Genomic DNA, 22,098 nt, shown 5'->3' with positions numbered 1-22,098 from the left:
AGCAAAGCTAAGATAAGTTTTACTGTGCTCCATATCTGGAGGGTTTAAAAAAAAAAACTGAGAATGTCATGTAAATAAAAGATAAATATATAATGTAAAAATAAATAAAACTTTATTGTATATTTTATTACACATTGATTAAACATGTACTATATATATATATATATATATATATATAACAAGATCTATATGTATTAAATATACACTGGACTTACTCATAGCACACTTTACACAAAACATTTACTACACTTTATACAAGTCAATAAACATTAATTTTAACTTGTATATGAATTATTTATTAATAAATATATTTGTTAATATATATATCTGAATTAACTATGGGCAAGCACATTAGGTCACATGGGACCTGATAATCTGTTCAGTCTTAGTTTCTTAAACTATTAAAACAATGCATCCTATAGTGTTTTTCCCCCCCAGGACAACTTTAGAGTTGGGGAGGGAGAAAGGAGTCAAACACAATGATAGATTAATAAGGTTTGTTTTATTAAATCAGATTCCTTTGCATGTCTTTAACCACGACTGGACCAAGCACAGCATTGCCTTCCCACTGAATGCCTGGGAGGAGAGAGGAAGAAAAATTTAAGTAATTAAGTCAAAGCAAACACTGGAAGAGCAAGAGTAGAGGAACACACCTCTAAATCCGTCACCAGTAAGCTGGGGTCCTTCAACACCACCATGACCACATTTAGAGTCACAGCAGTTGCAGGCTCTGTGGTGTCCATCATTAGCAAACCATCTGAAGGAAATCCAGAACAAAGAAACTTGTAAGAGGAAGCAACTACATCAAAAGCGAAGACCCTTTTACATAACTCTGAAACCTAGACTAAAAACCTTGTGGTTCTTGCAGTTTATATCACATTGCACAGGTAAAAGCATTGTAAGAGTCTTTTCAATTTAAGCAATAAGACTAAGACACAAGCCTTATTTTACTGGTTTCATTGCTTAAATCTTGAGTCAAAATATTGTGAAGTTGTCAAGATTGAGTTGTATCTGCCAAATATTGTCCTAATCAATGGCAAACATACCCATTGGCAAAGGAACAGGACTTGTGCAGATGGTCACTATGTCTAGCAGCAACAGTGGCCTTCAGAACACATGTGATGTAGATCTGCAAGAGAAAGAGAAAACCCATCAACAATGCAGAGGGCAAGAACACTGGATCAACAAAACTCAAATACATACAAAAGGACTGGGTGAATCCTGGAACATGAAGGCCTCCAGTTGGAAACGGAGCTTGTCTTCTTGGGCTATAGGCAAGAAGTGGGAGCTGGAACCTGTAGCCTTGGCATCCACAAAGCACCTGATGGGAGAAAATAATAGGGGTCCAAATAGTCTGCAGGACAGTGGATATCCAGGACTAGAGTAGTAAACCGACTTTAAGTGGTACTAAAACTAGATACCATTCTGGTCTTAGATTAATGCACAGACTAATTGCAAGTCCCAACAGGTCCATCTGGAGGGTTTCTATGGTTTAACGTGGTCCAGAGTTGTCAGTTAAATTGGGTACACATAGGGGCAGTTCAAGAGTAAAGAGGCATCAGATTACAACTCTACGAATTGTAAGAGGCCTTTTAGATGGTCTAAAAGTTAACTGGTAAGACCGGAGCCAAATTGTACAAGTGATCCAGCAGGAATGTCAAGTACACTGCAAAATACCCATTTGAAAGATTCTACAACGAGTAAAAGGGGTCTAAAGCTTTCAATTTGGTTAGTACAACCTCATAAGGCTGATCCACTTCAGTAGCAGACCTACAAATTCAAGAGTTCTCAAAATGGAACCATACAAGCACTTAGAAAGTCAAAATGCAGCATTATGTGATGGGACCATGAAAACTAGCCACTAGAGAGCCAAAGATTAACTTAAGGACACCAAAGAGGACTACAGTTATCAACCCATCTAACGCCAATTCTTATCTTGGGTAGACTTTGAAAACTCTTTAGCCACTTCTAATATTGACCATTGTAGACCTTGGACTTGATTGAACCCAACTAATGCATGATCTTACCCGTGATTCTCAATGAAGGAATATCTTGGCAGAGCTTCTGGATCAGGTACTGGAGTTGCCACACAGCGGTCCACATACACACGCAGAGGTACATGATTGTACTGCATAACAGATGCCTCAATATTAATCATGTTACCCAGGAAATAAACATTTGAGGGCCTCTGATAGGACCAGTCATCTGCAAGAGGAAAGGGGTTTAGATACAGGAACACTTGAAAGTATGAGGTTTAAAAGAGAAACTGCACCAACCAGTCATGAGATTCAGGGAGAAGACCAAGATATCCTCGCCAACCTCTGATGAGGCATAAGGGGTCCATGCTGGCATCAAAGCATTACTGCTCACATTGTGAAGCCTGGAGGTAATAGAAATTGAACGTTCAGCAAGTTGTTAACTAAGTGGATTGAAACCTTAACATTGCTCTAAAACTATTTCAAGACAAATATCAACTGTCTAGTTCTTGAACTTTTACACCAAACCCAAAACCTAACCTATTTAAGGCATTGCAGAGCAGTTAAGTCATTGATAAACTGATAAAGACTTAGTTCTTTTTCTCCACTAAGGAAGGAAGCACTAGAGGTTCAGCATTAATAAATGATTGCATTCAAAACAGGAATGCATTTTCTGGGATCAACTTGTGTAAACGACAATTTTTGGCTGAGTTGTCCCCCATCAAGTTCACAAACCTTGGATAGTGACATTGAACACCAACAACTGCACCATCAGCCGAATAATAGGAGTCCCAGGAAACGCTTCAGGGGTGTAGGTAAGAGTGAAGGTGTACACAAGCTCATCCTCAGTCATCTGCAAAATAATGATTGTGCAACCTTCAGAAAGACCTTTTGGTAAAACAAAGCTTGAATTGCCTTGCCAAGTCTGGGACCCATTCAGAGGCCAATTCAAAGCATCTGAAAGAGCACATGCTAAGCAATTGGGTCAATACATAGTTAACTACAGTGAGCAACCCCTTAAAATGGCATTGGATGACATGCACTACCTGGAGGATCTGTGGTTAAGACAAAGAAAGGGTTCTCACCATCACCACACTGTTGCAGTCCTGGAGCGCATACTCAAAGATCAGCACACCAGAGTTTGGGTCCTGACCAACAACAGGGCGTCCTCCCAGAGATAGACCTGCTGGCTGGATCAACTCACCATTGCTGAACAGATCCTGCTGACCTCCACATGAACCCGATCTGTACCGCATTAAACTGCGATAGTGCTACCAGGAGCTGTAGGCTACTTCAGATGGAAGTTTGTGGCAAACTCCCTCTGGGCTTCAGCAACAATGGGAAACCTCCATGTGAAAGGTTCAGGAGCTTGCAGCATCAGCTTCTCCTGAAGACCAAGAGGAGCTTGCACAGGTCTCCTAGAGTCAAGACTATTGAAAAGCCACCATCAATCAGGACTAAAAATGGTTCCAGGAGGAGCAGGAACACCTCTGAGATTCATGTTGAAACCTCTTGGACTTTTGAACGTTGTTCAAACTTCCCTGTGCATTGGTCATATCAAACACAGCAATCAAAGCCAACACTAATACACCTTGAAGGACCTCCATGCTTGCAGACTTGATACCACAATACTCATCTCTGCTAGGCTTTGCCCTTTTATACAGCTCTGAAAACTGTTGGCACCGCCCCCTTCCAGCTTAATTGAATACCTTTGATCCTCCTCTGGACCTGAAAGAGTTTGAGGACTAGCCATAGGAAGCTTCTAGAATTTCATCAGCCACAGAGTTGAGGTTTTTGATGTATGGCTGTTGTTGATTTAACAATCAACGAAGTGACAATTTATCAATGTGATTTTTAGGTAATCTTAAAAAAAAAAAGAGCTTATTCATTCATTTTTCTTTTCGGCTTAAGCTGCAGTCACACTAGGCTTTGCCTCCCATAGACTTCCATTCATACGCACGGCGAATGCGTCAGACCGGAAACGCAGGGTAAAGCTACGGTCACATCGGGCTTGTGTGTGGCGAATTCTGTCGTGCGTCACTGCGAAAAAGGCCAGGGATTAAACAAGATATTAGACATTAAAAAAGCGGAGCGATTGCTCATGTTTTTAAATTTCTGTCCAGAGAGGTCGTGTTTTGATCCTCGATTGGTCTCCATGCAGTCAAGTGATGCGATTTCGCAGGTCAGAGTTCACCAAGCTTGAACTTTGCCACCGCAGCAACTTGCGAACTTGACGCATGACCCCGCGTTTCCGGTCTGACGCATTCGCGTGCGTATGAATGGAAGTCTATGGGAGAAAAGTCAAGTATGACCCGCAGCTTCATGTGTTAAGTTTCGCAGCTCCCTGCGGTTGCAAAGTTCAAGCTTGGTGAACCTCTGACCTGCGAAATCACATCACTTGACTGTGTGAGACCAATTGAGGATTAAACACAACCTCTCTGGACAGAAATTTAAAATATTGAGCAATCATTGTCTTTTTTTTAAATGTCTAATTATCTTGTTTAATACCGCCCCATTTCGCAGCACTGTACGACAGAATTTCGCACACACAAAGCCAGTGACTGTAGCTTAAGTCGTTATTAATCAGGAATCATCACAGCAGAATGAACCGCCAACTTATCCGGCATGTTATTTTTGCAGCAGATGCTCTTCCCGCCGCAACCCATGACTGGGAAACATCCATACACAAGTCAATTTTAGCATACCCAATTCACCTGTACCACGTCCTTGGACTTGTGGGGGAAACCAGAGCACGCAGAAAAACCCACATGAATGTGGGGAGAACATGCAAACTCTACACAAATGCCAACTGGCCCAGCCAAGGCTCAAACCAGTGACCTTCTTGCTGAGGCGACAGCACTACCTACTGCATCACCAAGTCCCTCAAAAGTGCTTATAGAAACAATTATGATCAGTGTTAAGGAAAAAAAATATATATTAAAATCTAGTAACTTTAAACAAAATGTTACCCAAGACACCCATTTTTAATCCTTTCAAGATTCAAGTCTTTTGTGTCTCCAGAATAGGACTAAAGTTTCATTTCAAAACACCTATCAGATTTATACCTTTCAGAATATTGGAAAAGTTATATATATTAAAAAAAAAAAAAAAAAAAAGTTAAATTACCCAATACAACTGTGGTCACTATACCTGCATAGTTGCCCAAAAACAGCTTACAAAAGACGATTTTGAACATGGTTACCCTTTGAGTAAAAGTAAAGAGTTACAGTATTTTCCACTTTAAGAGACAAGACGGCTTTAAAATTGTTAATATAATTTGACAGAGCATTATGACGTGTATAGCTATAATGCTATGCTTGCATTAGAGTTTGGGCATTTAAATGGTCATACCGTGTGGCAAAAATAGACCATGATTTTAATAAACATAAATGGCCCATGTTAAATTATGGTCCAGTGAGGTCAGATATTCAATTTGTCTCAAGCAATTTGCAAGTCAGAGTTAAACAAACTTGAACTTTGCAGCTAAACAAACTGCAAAACTTGCACATGAGCTTGCAATTCTAGTCTGCTGCATTTTAGTCTAGTGAGAAAAAAAAATAATAAAAAAAAACCCCCTTTGACCACATCCTAAGACTTGGTTTTAAATATGACAGGTCTTAAATTACGGTTAATCAATTGGGACTGTTCTCTTCAGATTAAACGTTTTAAACAGTAGTAGCATCTGAGCTTAAAATTGTTACTTGCCATTGTTAAGAACATTCTAAGTTAAGGAAAGATGATTGTTTAAGGGAGAGAGGCTTGTTATTGTACACTGACTATTACATGCTTGGACAATTTGATAGCTTATAAAAAAATAAAGTCAATACACAGTAAACAACTTTTTTTGGGCTTGTTTTATTCAAGTAATCAAGAAACTAACAGTCATCCATGATGAGTGCAAGTAGATGTCAGAGCTTGCAGAAGTGGTAGGTTTGTGCATTAGAGCTAATGTGGATCTACAAAACTAAAAGGTTTTTGATGGGAGTTTTGTACTCAAGTATACTGACATCCATGCTTGGCAACAAGTTGAAACTATGGAGCAATTTAAAAATCAGCAATTTAATAAACCTACTTAAGTTTACTCATTATCAAACAAGATTCCTTTGTGTGTCTTTGACCACTACAGGACCAACCAAGGCCTTGCCTTCCACTGAATGCCTAGAAAAGAGGGAAACAAAGTTACAGCAGGAGAACTGAAGTCAAAGCAAAACAGTAAGAGTAGAGGAACACACCTCTAAGCCATCACCAGTAAGCTGGGGTCCTTCAACACCACCATGACCACATTTAGAGTCACAGCAGTTACAGGCTCTGTGGTGTCCATCATTAGCAAACCATCTGCAACAAACACAAGTCAGACCAAACATCTTCAACAGGAGCCAAATAAATCTTCAGAGTGATCAACATACCCATTAGCAAAGGAACAGGACTTGTGCAGATGATCACTATGTCTAGCAAGCAACAGTGGCCTTCACAAGGCATGTAATGTAGATCTGCAAGAGACAGTAATGATTAAGTCAACGTAGAAGACAAGATGCTGGATTAAACTCATAAATACATACAAAAGGACTGGGTGTATCCTGGAACATGAAGGCCTCCAACTGGAAACGGAGCTTGTCTTCTTGGGCTATAGGCAAGAAGTGGGAGCTAGAACCTGTAGCCTTGGCATCCACAAAGCACCTGATGGCAAGAAGCGAACATTCCTTACATGGTTGAGGGCAGAGCAAGAGGAACAGCATTAAGTGGTACTACCAATGATTCCACGTAACAAATCCCAAGAAAGCAGCAATAAGCAACTTAGTCCCAAGTGTAACTTTTGCAGGAAAGCGGACCCACGAAAGAGGCAAGTAGATACAACTTCAAGTAATCCAAAAACCATTGACCTAGTTTTGGGACAATTTAAGAGCTGATCCACGTCTAATTTAACTGCAAGCCCCAGAAGTACTCATCTTGAAGTTGCTACAGGATCAGGATGTTCCAGATTCAAAGTCTCAGAACCTACTCATTGTCCTACTGCAGAGCAGGAGGTGTACCATCAGGGGTAGAAAAACAGCCAAGCCAGCAGTCAAATGGTTACAGCAAGTGCCTGGCACTCAGAGTCAATAGTTTAACTTCATAAAGATGGTGCTTACTAACAGTCACCATACTAAAGCAACAGGAACCCACAGTACAAAGCACTCCCTGTTGGCCTCACCAATAAGACTTCAACAGCAATGTAGTTTTTCAAAAGTGGTCAATAACCTAGGTACTAATCAGACTCAGCCCTGCTTAGTTTCAGTGAGTAACCATGTCTTGCCAGATAACCCTGCAGATGTCTTGGGCTGCAGGGTCACATACAGTAAGAGTTACTTTGATCAACATTTGCCAAACCAAAACCTTGACTAAACTTGTTTGAGCTGCTTTGGAAGTGGCAGAACAATTGAAAACTGATACATTCCATTGCAGACCATGGACATTAAACTTAGTATGATCTTACCCATGATTCTCAATGAAGGAATATCTTGGCAGAGCTTCTGGATCAGGTACTGGAGTAGCCACACAGCGGTCCACATACACACGCAGAGGCACATGATTGTACACCATCACAGAACCTCAATATTAATCATGTTACCCAGGAAATAAACATTTGAGGGCCTCTGATAGGACCAGTCATCTGCAAGAGGAAAGGGGTTTTAGATACAGGAACACTTGAAAGAACGAGGTTTAAGAAACTGCACCAACCAGTCATGAGATTCAGGGAGAAGACCAAGATATCCTCGCCAACCTCTGATGAGGCATAAGGGGTCCATGCTGCATCAAAGCATTACTGCTCACAGTGTGAAGCCTGGTTGTAAATTAAAATGGACTGGTTACTGCAAGATCTACTTAAGTGGAAGCTAATCAGTCACTGGTTTTACTTTAAGCACAGAAGCCTTTAGAACACACCTTGGATAGTGGCATTGAACACCAACAACTGCACTATTAGTCCGGATAATAGGAGTCCCAGGAAACGCTTCAGGGGTGTAGGTAAGAGTATAAGTGTAGACAAGCTCATCCTCGGTCATCTGAAGGAAAGAGTTTTAAAGTTAAAGTTCTACCAAAGGATTAGACAAAATAAAGACACCGCAGCGGCATAACCAGGAATTCTGGCATCATTTGCAGATTGGTTCCAGGATGGCAATTTTAGGACTACCCACTAGACTACGATTACTGCTTAGTTGGATCCAATAGAAATCATGTGCAGAAAGGGAATCTCAGACTTGATCATGTAGTGGTTCTATCTTGTTTTGGAAAGGGGTTTAAAGCATGTTGGAAACCCGTCTCTTGACATTCAAATGATATTTTGTCCTCTATGGACAAGTCATGGCTGGAATTAACACAGTACACTTTTAAAACGAAAGTCAACCTGAAAGCAAAGTCAGGGACACTGCAAAAACCAGCCTTGCAACTACAACACCTGGGAGGTATTAAAAAAATAAAATTCTTACCATCACCACACTGTCGGGGTCCTGAATTGCATACTCAAAGATGAACACGCCAGAGTTCGGGTCCTGACCAACAACAGGCGTCCTCCCAAAGACAGACCCTGGCTGGATCAACTCACCATTGCTGAACAGATCCTGCTGGACCTCCACATGAACCCGATCTGTACCACATTGAACTGCTACAGTGCTGCCAGGAGCTGCAGGCTGTTTCAGCTGGAAGTTTGTGGCAAACTCTCTCTGGGCTTCAGCAACAATTGGAAACCTCCATGTGAAAGGTTCAGGAGCTTGCAGCATCAGCTTCTCCTGAAGACCTAAAGGAGCTTGCACAGGTCTCCTAGAGTCAAGACTATTGAAAGCCACCATCACATCAGGACTAAACACTGTTCCAGGAGGAGCAGGAACACCTCTGAGATTCATGTTGAAACCTCTTGGACTTTGAACATTGCTCAAACTTCCCTGTGCATTGGTCAAATCAAACACAGCAATAACAGCCAGTACTAACACACCTTGAAGGGACTCCATCCTTGAAGACTCAATGCCACAATGCTCATCTCTGCTTGGCTTTGCCCTTTTACAGCTCTGAATTAAGTTGGCTCCACCCCTTCCAGCTTAATTGAGTACCTTTGATCCTCCTCTGGACCTGAAGAGTTTGTGAACAAGCCAATAGAAAGCTACTAGAATTTCATCAGCCAATTAGAGTTGAGGTTTTAATGTTTGGCTGTTCTTGATTTAACAATCAACAAACTGACAATTTAATAATGATAATTAAGGTAATCTAAAAATAAAAAAATCTAAGCTTACAGAAATTATACTATGATCAGTTGGGGTTAAAAAAAAATATAATAATAAAAAAAAATTAATGTATGTTATATTTTTTGCATTTAAAATCAATAAAGCGATTAAGCTTTTGTAATCTTAATAGCATTTTAGCTTAGAAATGTTATCGGTGATGGTAAAGAAGTAATACTTATCATCTAGAGTAATTGTTTGTGTTTTTTTAAAGAGTTAAGGTGCACACTTGACTTTTCTTCCCATAGACTTCCATTCATACGCACGCGAATACGTCAGACCGGAAACGCAGGGTCATGCGTTAAGTTTCGCAGGTTGCTGCGGTGCAAAGTTCAAGCTTGGTGAACTCTGACCTGCTAAATCGCATCACTTGACTGCATGAGACCAATCGAGGATCAAAACACACCTCTCTGAACAGAATTTAAAACATGGAGCAATCGCTCACTTTTTAATGTCTAATCATCTTGTTTAATCCTGCCCTTTTCGCAGCGCCGCACGAACAGAATTTCGCACACACAAAGCCGGTGTGACCGTAGCTTTAAGCTGCGGTCACACTAGAGTTTGAGCTTGCGTACGGCGCTGTGAAAAGGGGTGGGATTAAACAAGATGTTTAGACATTAAAAAAGCGAATGATTGGTCCATGTTTTAAATTTCTGTCAGAGAGGTCATGTTTTGATCCTCGATTGGTCTCACGCAGTCAAGTGATGCGATTTCGCAGGTCAGACTTCACCAAGCTTGAACTTTGCACAGCAGTAACCTGTGAAACTTAACGCATGACCTTGCGGTTCCAGTCTGACGCATTCGCGTGCGTATGAATGGAAGTCTATGGGAGAAAAGTGCAGTGTGACCGCATTTGAGCTGGCAAAAATGTGTAGTACAGAGCTGCGAAAAGGGGGTGGAATTAAACATTTTAAAGCAAAAAAGTCAATGTTTTTTTATAATTGTCCAGAATGGTCATGCTTTGATCCTCAATTGGTCTCATGCAGTCAAGTGATGCGATTTTGCAATGCAGTGGCCTGCAAACTTGACAAACTTTTCAGGTCTGACGCAGTTGCATGCACATGAATGGAAGTCTGAGGAGAAAAGTCCAGAGTGACTGCTACTTAAAAGGGGTTGCACACTAGATACACCATGTCACAAAGTGCCATACATTTTGCAATCCTAAACAGATTTCTATCAGGCTATGCACACAGGTGCATGTCTGTAGTGCCCAGCTGTTACTCAAGAATATTACATTTCTGGTACACCAAAGCACCATCTGAATGGTCTCATTTTAAATAGCATGAAAGCATACATCTGAGTGTTACTTTTAAATAGTGCATTGTGCAACCTTACAACTCAACTTTAAACCATAAGTTACCTTGACCAACTATGACAGATTGACAATCAGGAAACCAATATTAAAGTCATTAATAAAATATTTGGGAGGTTCTTTAGTTTACATTTATATAAATAAAATCCAAACTTAGTTTCACATGACATTACCACTTCATTTAATATGAAATGCAAACAAATATACAGCTGGTTTATTAATCCATCAAGAAACTGACCAGTTATCCATTAGACAAAACCTAATAGGGGTCTGAGCTTAATGTAGGTAGCAAAATGTGGATATACGAAGTTATTGATAGGGTTTATTAATTGATATCTTACAGTCATCCATGCTTAAGTCAAAATACTAGAGCAGGCATGACCCAACTTATTCCTGGAGGGCTGGTGTCCAGCAAAGTTAAACTCCAACCCCAATCAGATACCTGGGCTAGCTAGTCATGCTCTTACTAGAAAAATCCATGCAGCAGTGTTGACGCAAGTTGGAGCTAAAAGTTTACAGGACACCAGCCCTCCAGGACAGTTCAGACATCCCTGTACTAGAGCAATAAAGTCAATGATCTTTAAATACATCCCCTTCTGATTGAATGGTGCAATCTGTAACTATCCCACATTATAGTCAACTATTGAAGTGAGTGGTTACAGGTCTTAAATTAACAGAAACAATGGAGCAAGGATTGGTTTAATCAGGTTTATCATTTATCAAATCAGATTCTTTGTGTGTCTTTACCACTACAGGACCAACCAAGGCCTTGCCTTCCCACTGAATGCCTAGAAAAAGGAAAACAAAGTTTAGCAGGAGAACTTAAGTCAAAAAGCAAACATGAGTAGAGAACACACCTCTAAAGCCATCACCAGTAAGCTGGGGTCCTTCACACCACCATGACCACATTTAGAGTCACAGCAGTTACAGGCTCTGTGGTGTCCATCGTTAGCAAACCATCTGCAACAAACACAAGTCAGACCAAACATCAACAGGAAAAATAAACTGAGTGAGCAACATACCCATTAGCAAAGGAACAGGACTTGTGCAGATGGTCACTATGTCTAGAAGCAACAGTGGCCTTCACAATGCATGTAATGTAGATCTGCAGAGAAGTAATGATTAAGTCAACATAGAAGACAAGATGCTGGATTAACTCATAAATACATACAAAAGGACTGGGTGTATCCTGGAACATGAAGGCCTCCAACTGGAAACGGAGCTTGTCCTCTTGGGAAATAGGCAAGAAGTGAGAGCTGGAACCTGTAGTCTTGGCATCCACAAAGCACCTGATGGCAGAAGTTATCAAAGCTATTCTTAATCATGGTTGTAAGGGCACAGAGCAACAGCATAAATTGATCCTACCAATGATTCTAGGTAACACCTTCAGAAAGCTAAAGCATGTCCACTAGCTTTCAAAAACAGTCCCAGAACTATTGACAGTCTTAAGATGCTTCCGGAAAGCTGATCACTTAATGTGGAGAACTGCAAGGCCCAAATACCTACTTTGAAGTTTCTAGAAAAGTGAAGGTACCAAATTGGAAAAGTTTCTTACTAGACACCATAAAGGCTACTGAATCTTTACCAGCAGTTCAGGAGTGTATTTTTAGGCTTTAGGGTAGAAGCAGCTAAGCCAACAAGAGAGAATTTACTGGGGTCAAAGGATGGTTAGTAGCAAGCACCATTGGCTTAGGACCAGAGACAGGACCTTATTTTAAGTTCTCTAACAATTTAGCTTACTTCTACATTATACTGGGCCCACTCTAGTCTCACCAACACAACTTCAACAAAGATGGAGTACCCCTGGACATGATTCAACACTGCCAATGTGATCTTACCCATGATTCTCAATGAAGGATATCTGGGCAGAGCTTCAGGATCAGGTACTGGAGTTGCCACACAGCGGTCCACATACACACGCAGAGGCACATGATTGTACTGCATAACGATGCCTCAATATTAATCATGTTACCCAGGAAATAAACATTTGAGGGCCTCTGATAGGACCAGTCATCTGAAGAGGAAGGAGTTTAGATACAGGAACACTTGAAAGAACGAGGTTTAAAAGAAACTGCACAGACCAGTCATGAGATTCAGGGAGAAGACCAAGATATCCTCGCCAACCTCTGCAGAGGCATAAGGGGTCCATGCTGGCATCAAGGCATTACTGCTCACATTGTGAAGCCTGGAGAAAGAGAATCAAGGTGGACTGGTTACTACAAGGGCCTACATAGCAGGAACAGAAGTTGTCAACCTGGTTTTACTCATGTTAAGTGTAGAAGACATCTAACACACCTTGGATAGTGGCATTGAACACCAACAACTGCACCATCAGTCCGAATAATAGGAGTCCCAGGAAATGCTTCAGGGTGTAGTAAGAGTATAGTGTAGACAAGCTCATCCTCAGTCATCTGAAGAAAGAGTGTCAAGTAAGTTCCAAAGATAAAACAAAAAGATTTAAGACACTGCAGCAGCATTGCTAGTTAACTTGACCTGGACACAAGTTTAAACTTCAAAAACTGCATGAACCTACCTTTCAAGTACTCGACCACAAGATTCTACATGGAGGTTGGTGTATATCAAAATAAAAATATTTCTCACCATAACCACACTGTCGGGGTCCTGAATTGCATACTCAAAGATGAGCACCCCAGAGTTTGGATCCTGACCAACAACAGGGCGTCCTCCCAAAGACAGACCGCTGGCTGGATCAACTCCCCATTGCTAAACAAATCCTGCTGGACTTCCACATGAACCCGATCGGACCGCATTGAACTGCTACAGTGCTGCCAGGAGATGCAGGCTGCTTCAGCTGGAAGTTTGTGGCAAACTCTCTCTGGGCTTCAGCAACAATTGGAAACCTCCATGAAAGGTTCAGGAGCTTGCAGCATCAGCTTCTCCTGAAGACCAAGAGGCTTGCACAGGTCTTCTAGAGTCAAGACTATTGAAAGCCACCATCACATCAGGACTAAAAATGGTTCCAAGAGGAGCAGGAACACCTCTGAGATTCATGTTGAAACCTCTTGGACTTTGAATCACTCAAACTTCCCTGTGCATTGGTCACATCAAACACAGCAAGCACTGCCAGCACACCAATACACCTTGAAGGAACTCCATCCTTGCAGACCTGATGCTTCAATGTTTACCTCTGCTTGGCTTTGCCCTTTTATACAGCTCTGAATTAGGTTGGCTCCGCCCCTTCCAGCTTAATTGATTACCTTTGATCCATTTCTGGACCTGTAGAGTTTGTGGACTCTGGGTCCACAAACTCTACTAGCCAATAGGGAGCTTCTAGAATGTCATCAGCCAACAGGAGGCTTGAGATTAATTTATTGCCATTCTTGATTTAACGATCAACAAACTGACAATTTATTTTTGATAAGTATTCTAGTCTAAAATGAAATCTGAGATTACACAGATAGTAGATATGATCAGTGTTGGGGAAAAAGTAACATGTTACAATCCAGTCACTTAACTTAAGTCAGTGTTTCCCAACCCTGTTCCTGGAGGCACACCAACAGTACATATTTTGGATGTCTCCCTTTTCGACCCATTAACTTCAGGTGTTGGAGTCTCTTCTGATGTTATAAGTTGATTCAGGTGTTATTTTGATTATGGAGAGGTTGAAAATGTGTACAGTTGTGTGCCTTCAGGAACAGGGTTGGGAAACACTGACTTAAGTAACGTGAAATTATGCATCATTGTATTTTTGCATTCTTTTTAAGAGTATCACAGGCTTAAAATTGTAATACTGGATATTACTTCACACAATAATTAAAATCTAACCATTAAACTATATGAACTTTGTAATCCAAAAGGCATCTGAGCTTACAGATGGTTCATGTTGAATAAAAAAAAAAAAAAAGTGAATTACACTGATGCATTAAGTATAAACCAGTCTTTATGACCAATATTATGAAATATTTAGGGTTCTTTTATAACACAGGAAAGTGGTAGTTTGATAATTCACAATAAGAGTTTGTTTGCTTTGTCCGTCAAGGGGAAATTATGTGGACTCACAGCACTTCAGCATGTTCTGACAATTATAAAAGCCAAACATGCAAAAGAATTATTACTCAGTGTTCAGCCTAATTGACAGGAATAGAAGAGTTCTTGAGTCTGTTTCGCTTCCAGCTGAAGTTCTGCATCTTCTACCAGAAGGTAAGAGATCATAAAATGGACAGTACATGAGATGGGTTGCTTAACTTTTTTTTTTTAGAGGTCATAAATTACTTACCATTTAAACTGCCCCACCAAGAAAACAAAGACAGTTAACTAGTTAGTTAATGCATTCACCCATCCCATAATTTCTTACAATATAAGCCTCTACCAAATGGTTAATTGGTTTAAAGTACCAAACTTGATGCAGAAGAAAAAACTGGTTGTGCATTCAAGCCATTTAACACTTAATGATTGTTTAAAGTCACTTCAGAACATTTACCATTTGGTAGAGGGCAGGCAAAAGTTATTGCAACAGTTAAAGTGTAGAGTCCTAAACTTGCAATTGCTTAAGCCAGTAATGTTATGTTTAAGGAAACACTACTTAATTTAACTTTCTTGGATTTTAACTTTGTATTAAAGAATTGGAGTTTATAAAAGGCATTAATACTTGTATGGTTTACTGCATAACTTAATTTGGCTATAATACATAGTGATGTTACTGATAGAGCAGAACTTTATTCTACTCAAATTCTCATGCTTGAGTAAATTTACTATAAAGAGCAAATAAAGATTCTTTGTGACAACATCAGCTTCTGAGCAATTGTTTCTTATCCTATGGTAACCAGCTTTACAAACTGAGGCAAGCCAAAGATAAGGTTTCACACATTTATTAAAAATCAGTGCAAGGGCTTGTTCATCAGGTATTCACTTAAACAAGATCCTTTGTGTGTCTTTGATCACTACAGGACCAACCAAGGCCTTGCCTTCCCACTGAATGCCTAGAAAGAGGAAACAAGATAAAGCAGGAGAACTGAAGTCAAAAGCAAAACAGTAAGAGTAGAGGAACACACCTCTAAAGCCTCACCAGTAAGCTGGGGTCCTTCAACACCACCATGACCACATTTAGAGTCACAGCAGTTACAGGCTCTGTGTGTCCATCATTAGCAAACATCTGCAACAAACACAAGTCAGACCAAACATCTTCAACAGAGCAAATAAACTCTTCAGAGTGATCACATACCCATTAGCAAAGGAAGGACTTGTGCAATGGTCACTATGTCTAGCAGCAACAGTGGCCTTCACAAGGCATGTAATGTAGATCTGCAAGAGACAGTAATGATTAAGTCAACGTAGAAGCCAAGATGCTGGATTAACTCACAAACATACAAAAGGACTGGGTGTATCCTGGAACATGAAGGCCTCCAACTGAAACGGAGCTTGTCTTCTTGGGCTATAGGCAAGAAGTGGGAGCTGGAACCTGTAGCCTTGGCATCCACAAAGCACCTGATAGTTAAAAAATAAAATCTTGCCCATGATTGGGAGATGAGGGGGTGCATCAAGATGGTACAAGCTAAGATTAAACCGACCTCAAATTAATTCAGGAGTAAACTAAAAGTTTAGTCCAAACTCACAAGGTGGACTAAAGCGTCAGTTCAATGCAATCCCAACTATTGAACTAGTCTAATAGAGAATACCCATTTAAAACTGACTACTGTAGCCAAATGGTCTCATCTTAAGTTACCATTGGGGTCAACATTAAGGTCCAGAGTAGTTAAGGAAAAATGTAGATATACCTCCAAGAGCAGGTCTGGACAATTTTTTGCAACTGAACAATAGACTGCACCAGTGACAACCGTTGAGGGAGTTAACCTGATCATTGAACCATTGTTCTAAGGTGGGGGGGGGGGGGGGGTCACCAATCCTGTTCCTGGAGTACTAAAGTCCAGCAAGTGTCTCCATTAATCAAGTGCTGATTCAGGTCTCAATTGTTTGACCAGGTTGTAGCAAATTCTGGCCCATACCTAAACACTTAAGTCCAACACACTATACACCCAAACTAGTCAATTAACTTGCATTCTACTAGCTTGCTTAGATAATACTGTGCAAGTGTACATGCCTGGCCCAGAGCCAGTTTAGGTGTCAGTGATGATTAAAACTTGTCATTTAGGAAAGTCAAAGTTAAGGACACTAGCTCTGGGGTTAGCACAAGTTAAATAAGTCACCTTCAGAAAGGTTTTCAAAGTAGCCTTAGTTGAACATTATGGTCTTAGAAAGTCTTTGAGAAGCTTGATCCACCTCAAGGACAAACGCTACTGTAGACAAAGGACTGCTCTAGTCAACATTTGATGGATAAGTCAATTGTTTGACCACTTTGAAAACCCAGTCTTAATTTTGAACACTGATCCACTTCAAATATTGACCTTGTATGCTATTCAACTGCGCTACATCATGATCTTACCCGTGATTCTCAATGAAGGAATATCTTGGCAGAGCTTCTGGATCAGGTACTGGAGTAGCCACACAGCGGTCCACATACACACGCAGAGGCACATGATTGTACCCCACAGAAGCCTCAATATTAATCATGTTACCCAGGAATAAACATTTGAGGGCCTCTGATAGGACCAGTCATCTGCAAGAGGAAGGAGTTTAGATACAGGAACACTTGAAAGAAGGCTTAAGAACTGCACCAACCAGTCATGAGATTCAGGGAGAAGACCAAGATATCCTCGCCAACCTCTGATGAGGCCAAAAGGGGTCCATGCTGGCATCAAGCATTCTGCTCACATTGTGAAGCCTGAGGTAAAGAATCAGGCAATAAATGGACTGCTGGTCACTAGTAAAGCATGTAGCTGGATGTTAACGGAGTTCTGTTACCGAAGCCATTTAAGCATAATTCAAGTGTTTCCTAATGCAAGTCAAGGCTACCAGTTTAACACATTGTATAGAGTAAGCTATATTCAAGTTGCACATGGCCAAGCTGGATTACCACCAAGTCTACTAACCTTGGATAGTGGCACTGAACACACAACTGCACTATTAGTCCGGATAATAGGAGTCCCAGGAAACGCTTCAGGGGTGTAGTAGAGTATAAGTGTAGACAAGCTCATCCTCAGTCATCTATCAATTAAAGACATAGATTAAAGGCAAGATGCTTCAGAAACCATTTTTCCCATTCTATATTAAGCATAAAGCAATCTGACCCTCTTTAACACCCAGTTTAAAGTAATACTGGCTTTATACTAGGAGTTGGAAACCATTGTACACGGGGGGGGGGAAATCTAAACTTGTCATTTGACCCCCATTTGATCCAGAAAGTAGTTGAGCAAGCACCAATTGAAAGGGATTCACCCAAACATGACCATTTAGCACGTTTAATTTGTTCCAAACAAATCATAGGAAACCAGATTTTTTTTAAATTAGGAAGCTTTAAGCCATAGAAAATTTAGTAAGGATTAAAATTAACCTTTCAGAAGTCAAGGGGATGGGGACAGTACTTGCACCACAAAACGCTACCTGGAGGTACTTTGGTTTACCCCAACTACAAATAAGCCAGGAAAAGTTCTTACCATCACCACACTGTCGGGGTCCTGAATTGCATACTCAAATGAACACGCCAGAGTTCGGGTCCTGACCAACAACAGGGCGTCCTCCCAAAGACAGACCCGCTGGCTGGATCAACTCACCATTGCTAAACAGATCCTGCTGGACCTCCACATAACACGATCTGGACCACAGTGAACTGCTACAGTGCTGCCAGGAGATGCAGGCTGCTTCAGCTGGAAGTTTGTGGCAAACTCTCTCTGGGCTTCAGCAACAATGGGAACCTCCATGTGAAAGGTTCAGGAGCTTGCAGCATCAGCTTCTCCTGAAGACCTAAAGGAGCTTGCCACAGGTCTCCTAGAGTCAAGACTATTGAAAGCCACCATCACATCAGGACTAAAAATGGTTCCCAGAGAGCAGGAACACCTCTGAGATTGAAACCTCTGGACTTTGAACATTGCTCAAACTTCCCTGTGCATTGGTCAGATCAAATACAGCAATCAAAGCCAGGACTAATACACCTTGAAGGAACTCCATGCTTGAAGACTCAATGCCACAATGCTCATCTCTGCTAGGCTTTGCCCTTTATACAGCTCTGAATTAAGATGGCTCCACCCCTTCCAGCTTAATTGAGTACCTTTGATCCATTCTGGACCTGTACAGTTTGTGGACTAGCCAATAGGAAGCTTCTAGAAGTCATCAGCCAATAGGAGACTTAATTAATGGCTGTTCTTGATTTAAGAATCATGAACTATTTTGATAAAGGAATTCCTCTATCAGTGAGTTTATTAACAGAGTTTATCTTGAATTTTGTTGGGTTATTGTTAATATTGTTTGTTTATTGTATGTCTGCAGCATCATGGTGTCCACAAATTCATTTCCAAGGACAATAAACTATACTACCACTACTAATTTATATGTGATATGAACTCTTTTAATCAAAACTGCATCTGAGATTACACAGATGATAGATATTTTAAAAATATATTATACAGATTATTTGGGAGGTATTTAGCTCAGTTTTATAAATTCTAAGGCTGAATGTGGATATAAAAAGTTCAAATGCAAATACCTATTCAATAGCATCTGAAATTTCCCTCATAAGCTAGCTTTCTATTTAACCTCCTATGTTTATTGTGTCATTTCATTTCACATGCAATGAAAATAACCTACCATCACACCATAAAAGAAACATTTCTGAGCCTACAGAAAAAAACAACCAAAAAAAAGCTAATTTTAGCAGAACATTTTAGATGGTATTTACTTCTTTTTTGCATCTAAACTCTTCATTATAATGCCATATACAAGTAATTGTTTGGCATTAATATCATCTCAGCATCTATGGCTATTTTTGCTGAGAAACAAAAATCTACACCAAAGGCCATTTAAAAGCATTATAAGCTGTCTTTACATATATAAGCTTGGTATAGATGAGTAATCAGGTTTGAAAATGTCTATGGTAGTGTTTGCATGATAACATCATTTAAGAACACATGAGACATTGGACTTTATGAGAAAAGGGTGGATCTTCATTTTTAAAAAGTGTAGAGAGGTAAATGCACTGTGAATTCTCTCATGTTGTCTTTTCTTTTCCAGCTTACTGTAGGCAATTTGGGATGCATTCATAAAACCATCGAATGAAGGTGGAGCCCTCTTGTGGTTGCTGTTGAACATTGAAAGTACGACAAAAAATTTAACATTAACATCATTCACTTTAGACAATGAAATTGGTCAGTTTTAACTATCAGGAGTATAGAAATACAATATAGACCAGTGTTTCCCAACCCTGTTCCTGAAGGCACACCAACAGTACACATTTTCAACCTCTCCCTAATCAAACACACCTGAATCAACTCATCATAACATCAGAAGAGACTCCACCTGAAGTTAATGGGTCAGAAAGGAGACATCCAAAATATGTACTGTTGGTGTGCCTCCAGGAACAGGTTGGGAAACACTGATATAGACAATAAAATTAATCAAAAAGAATGTAGCATATTTCTATAGCATATATAAAAATAACAATGCACTTTAAATTCCTTCACTCGGGTATAAAAACACACAAAAATCCTTACATCAATGGTTTAAAATATGTTTATTTTCTGCATGAAAAACATAGCTATTTAAAAAAGGCTGAAGTAAAATAAAAATATTAGATGGAAGATATAAAATTATTTGTTTTTCTAGTCAGCTGTACTTGAGTAAAGTAAAATAGCTAAATAATAACAATAAAAACTGCATTTGACATTTTTCACTCAAGTAAAGAAACAGAACAAAGCATCACATCAGCGATGTAAAATATGTTTATTTTCTGCATGAAAAATACAGTTGCTTAACTAAATAATCTAGCTCCTGTTTATCTAACCAATCTTCTGTCTCGCTACAATCCAACTCGCTCTTTAAGGTCTCAAACTCAGGGCTTCTGGTAGTACCTAGAATAGCAAAGTCGAGTAAAGGAGGTCGAGCCTTCTCATTTATAGCTCCTAAACTCTGGAATAGCCTTCCTGATAACGTCCGAGGCTCAGACACACTCTCCCAATTCAAAACTAGATAAAGACCTATCTGTTCAGTAAAGCATACACTCAGTGAACCACTTAGGGGCTTCCACACAGGTTCTGCATCTTGTTTATATACACTGTGAACATCAGCTACGCTAATTATTTTCTTTATTCTCCATTTCCACCTGGGGATACTCTTCCTGAGGCCCTCAGACTATGCAGAGTCACTGATTCGATCCAAGACCAACGACGAGATGATCCCAAGGTTTCCATATCCTGGAGCAGGCCGTATCCTGAGCAGCTACTGTGGTGGTCATGGAGGAGTGGAGAACATGAGACTGATTCCTGTGACGCTCCAGAGACAGACGAGTCTTCGCTGAGGCCAGCTTCCAGCCTCCGTCCACTGAGACTGCAGCTCTGCACGAGCGTTTGGCCAGCGGAGAAATTAAAATGGTCGTGCCCACTGAGCCTGGTTTCTCTCAAGGTTTTTTTTTCTTCACTTCTGCATTAGTGAAGTTTTTTTTCCCTCTCCGCTGTCGCCTCTGGCTTGCATGGTTCTGGATCTATAGAGCTGCTCATCGTTGGATTTGCCCTTCAATATTTGAACCCACACTGAACTGAGCTAAACTGAACTGAACTTAACACTACAAACTGAACTACACTGTTCTTATTTACTGTGACCTTTTATGTGAAGCTGCTTTGACACAATCTACATTGTATAAGCGCTATACAAATAAAGGTGAATTGAATTGAATTAATTAAAAAAAGGTTGAAATAACAGAGAAATTTAATAGAAATTAGATGGAAAATGTAAAACAATTTATTTCATTTATTCCAGTAAGCTGTATTTAGTAAAGTACTTAAATGGCTAAATAATAATAATAAAATCATAATCAAGATAAATAGCTATTAATAAGGCACATTTTGTCGGCGCCAATAGCCTAGTGGTTAGTGCAGGCATGGGCAAACTCGATCCTCGAGGGCCGGTGTCCCTGCAGAGTTTTGCTCCAACACTAATCAAACACACCTGAACACCCTAATTATGTCTTCAAGATCACTAGAAAGCTACAAGCAGGTGTGTTTGATTAGGGTTGGTGCAAAACTATGCAGGACACCGGCCCTCCAGGATCGAGTTTGCCCATCCCTGCGTTAGTGCATTGACATATAGCACCCAGGTGCTTGCGGCGACCAGAGTTCGATTCCCGGCTTGAGGTCCTTTGCCGATCCATCCCCTATCTCTGCTCCCAACACTTTCCTGTCTTAAAATCTCCATTGTCCTGTCAATAAAGCTGAAACCCCTCAAAATAATTATAAAAAAATAAATAAATAATGCACATTTGTCACTCAAGTGAAAGCGCACAGAAAAAGCATAATAATAGTAAACATAATACATAATATAATTATCATAAACAATTTTTAAAAAGTCTACACTTTTTTTCACTCAAGTAAAAGCAGACAGAGAAAAGCATCACATCAACAATTTAAAATATGTTTATTTTCTGCATGAAAAATATAGTTGTTTACAAAGAGGGATATAACTTAGCTCTTCTGGCGGCTGTACATCAGAAAAAAACACT

General features: G+C 40.2%; 1 long non-coding RNA gene and 3 pseudogenes across 1 annotated transcript; all 4 read right to left on the bottom strand.

The window, feature by feature from the left end:
• Positions 1-483: 483 nt before the first annotated feature.
• Positions 484-3,587, bottom strand: LOC130244483 (zona pellucida sperm-binding protein 3-like; annotated as a pseudogene).
• A 2,432-nt stretch (positions 3,588-6,019) lies between these two features.
• Positions 6,020-9,117, bottom strand: LOC130244484 (zona pellucida sperm-binding protein 3-like; annotated as a pseudogene).
• A 2,120-nt stretch (positions 9,118-11,237) lies between these two features.
• On the bottom strand, positions 11,238-18,939 carry LOC130244129 (uncharacterized; annotated as a pseudogene).
• LOC130244485 (uncharacterized) lies at positions 15,747-17,026 on the bottom strand. Its single transcript, XR_008839233.1, has 3 exons — positions 16,939-17,026; positions 15,867-15,983; positions 15,747-15,800 (listed from the first exon to the last, which is right to left on the bottom strand). It is a non-coding gene; the product is annotated as an uncharacterized LOC130244485 (long non-coding RNA).
• Positions 18,940-22,098: the final 3,159 nt, after the last annotated feature.

Source organism: Danio aesculapii, chromosome 17 (genome assembly GCF_903798145.1).
Source record: "Danio aesculapii chromosome 17, fDanAes4.1, whole genome shotgun sequence".
Taxonomy (NCBI): domain Eukaryota; kingdom Metazoa; phylum Chordata; class Actinopteri; order Cypriniformes; family Danionidae; genus Danio; species Danio aesculapii.
Note: the sequence above shows the minus strand (reverse complement) of the source record. Positions and strands in the feature narration are given on the sequence as shown.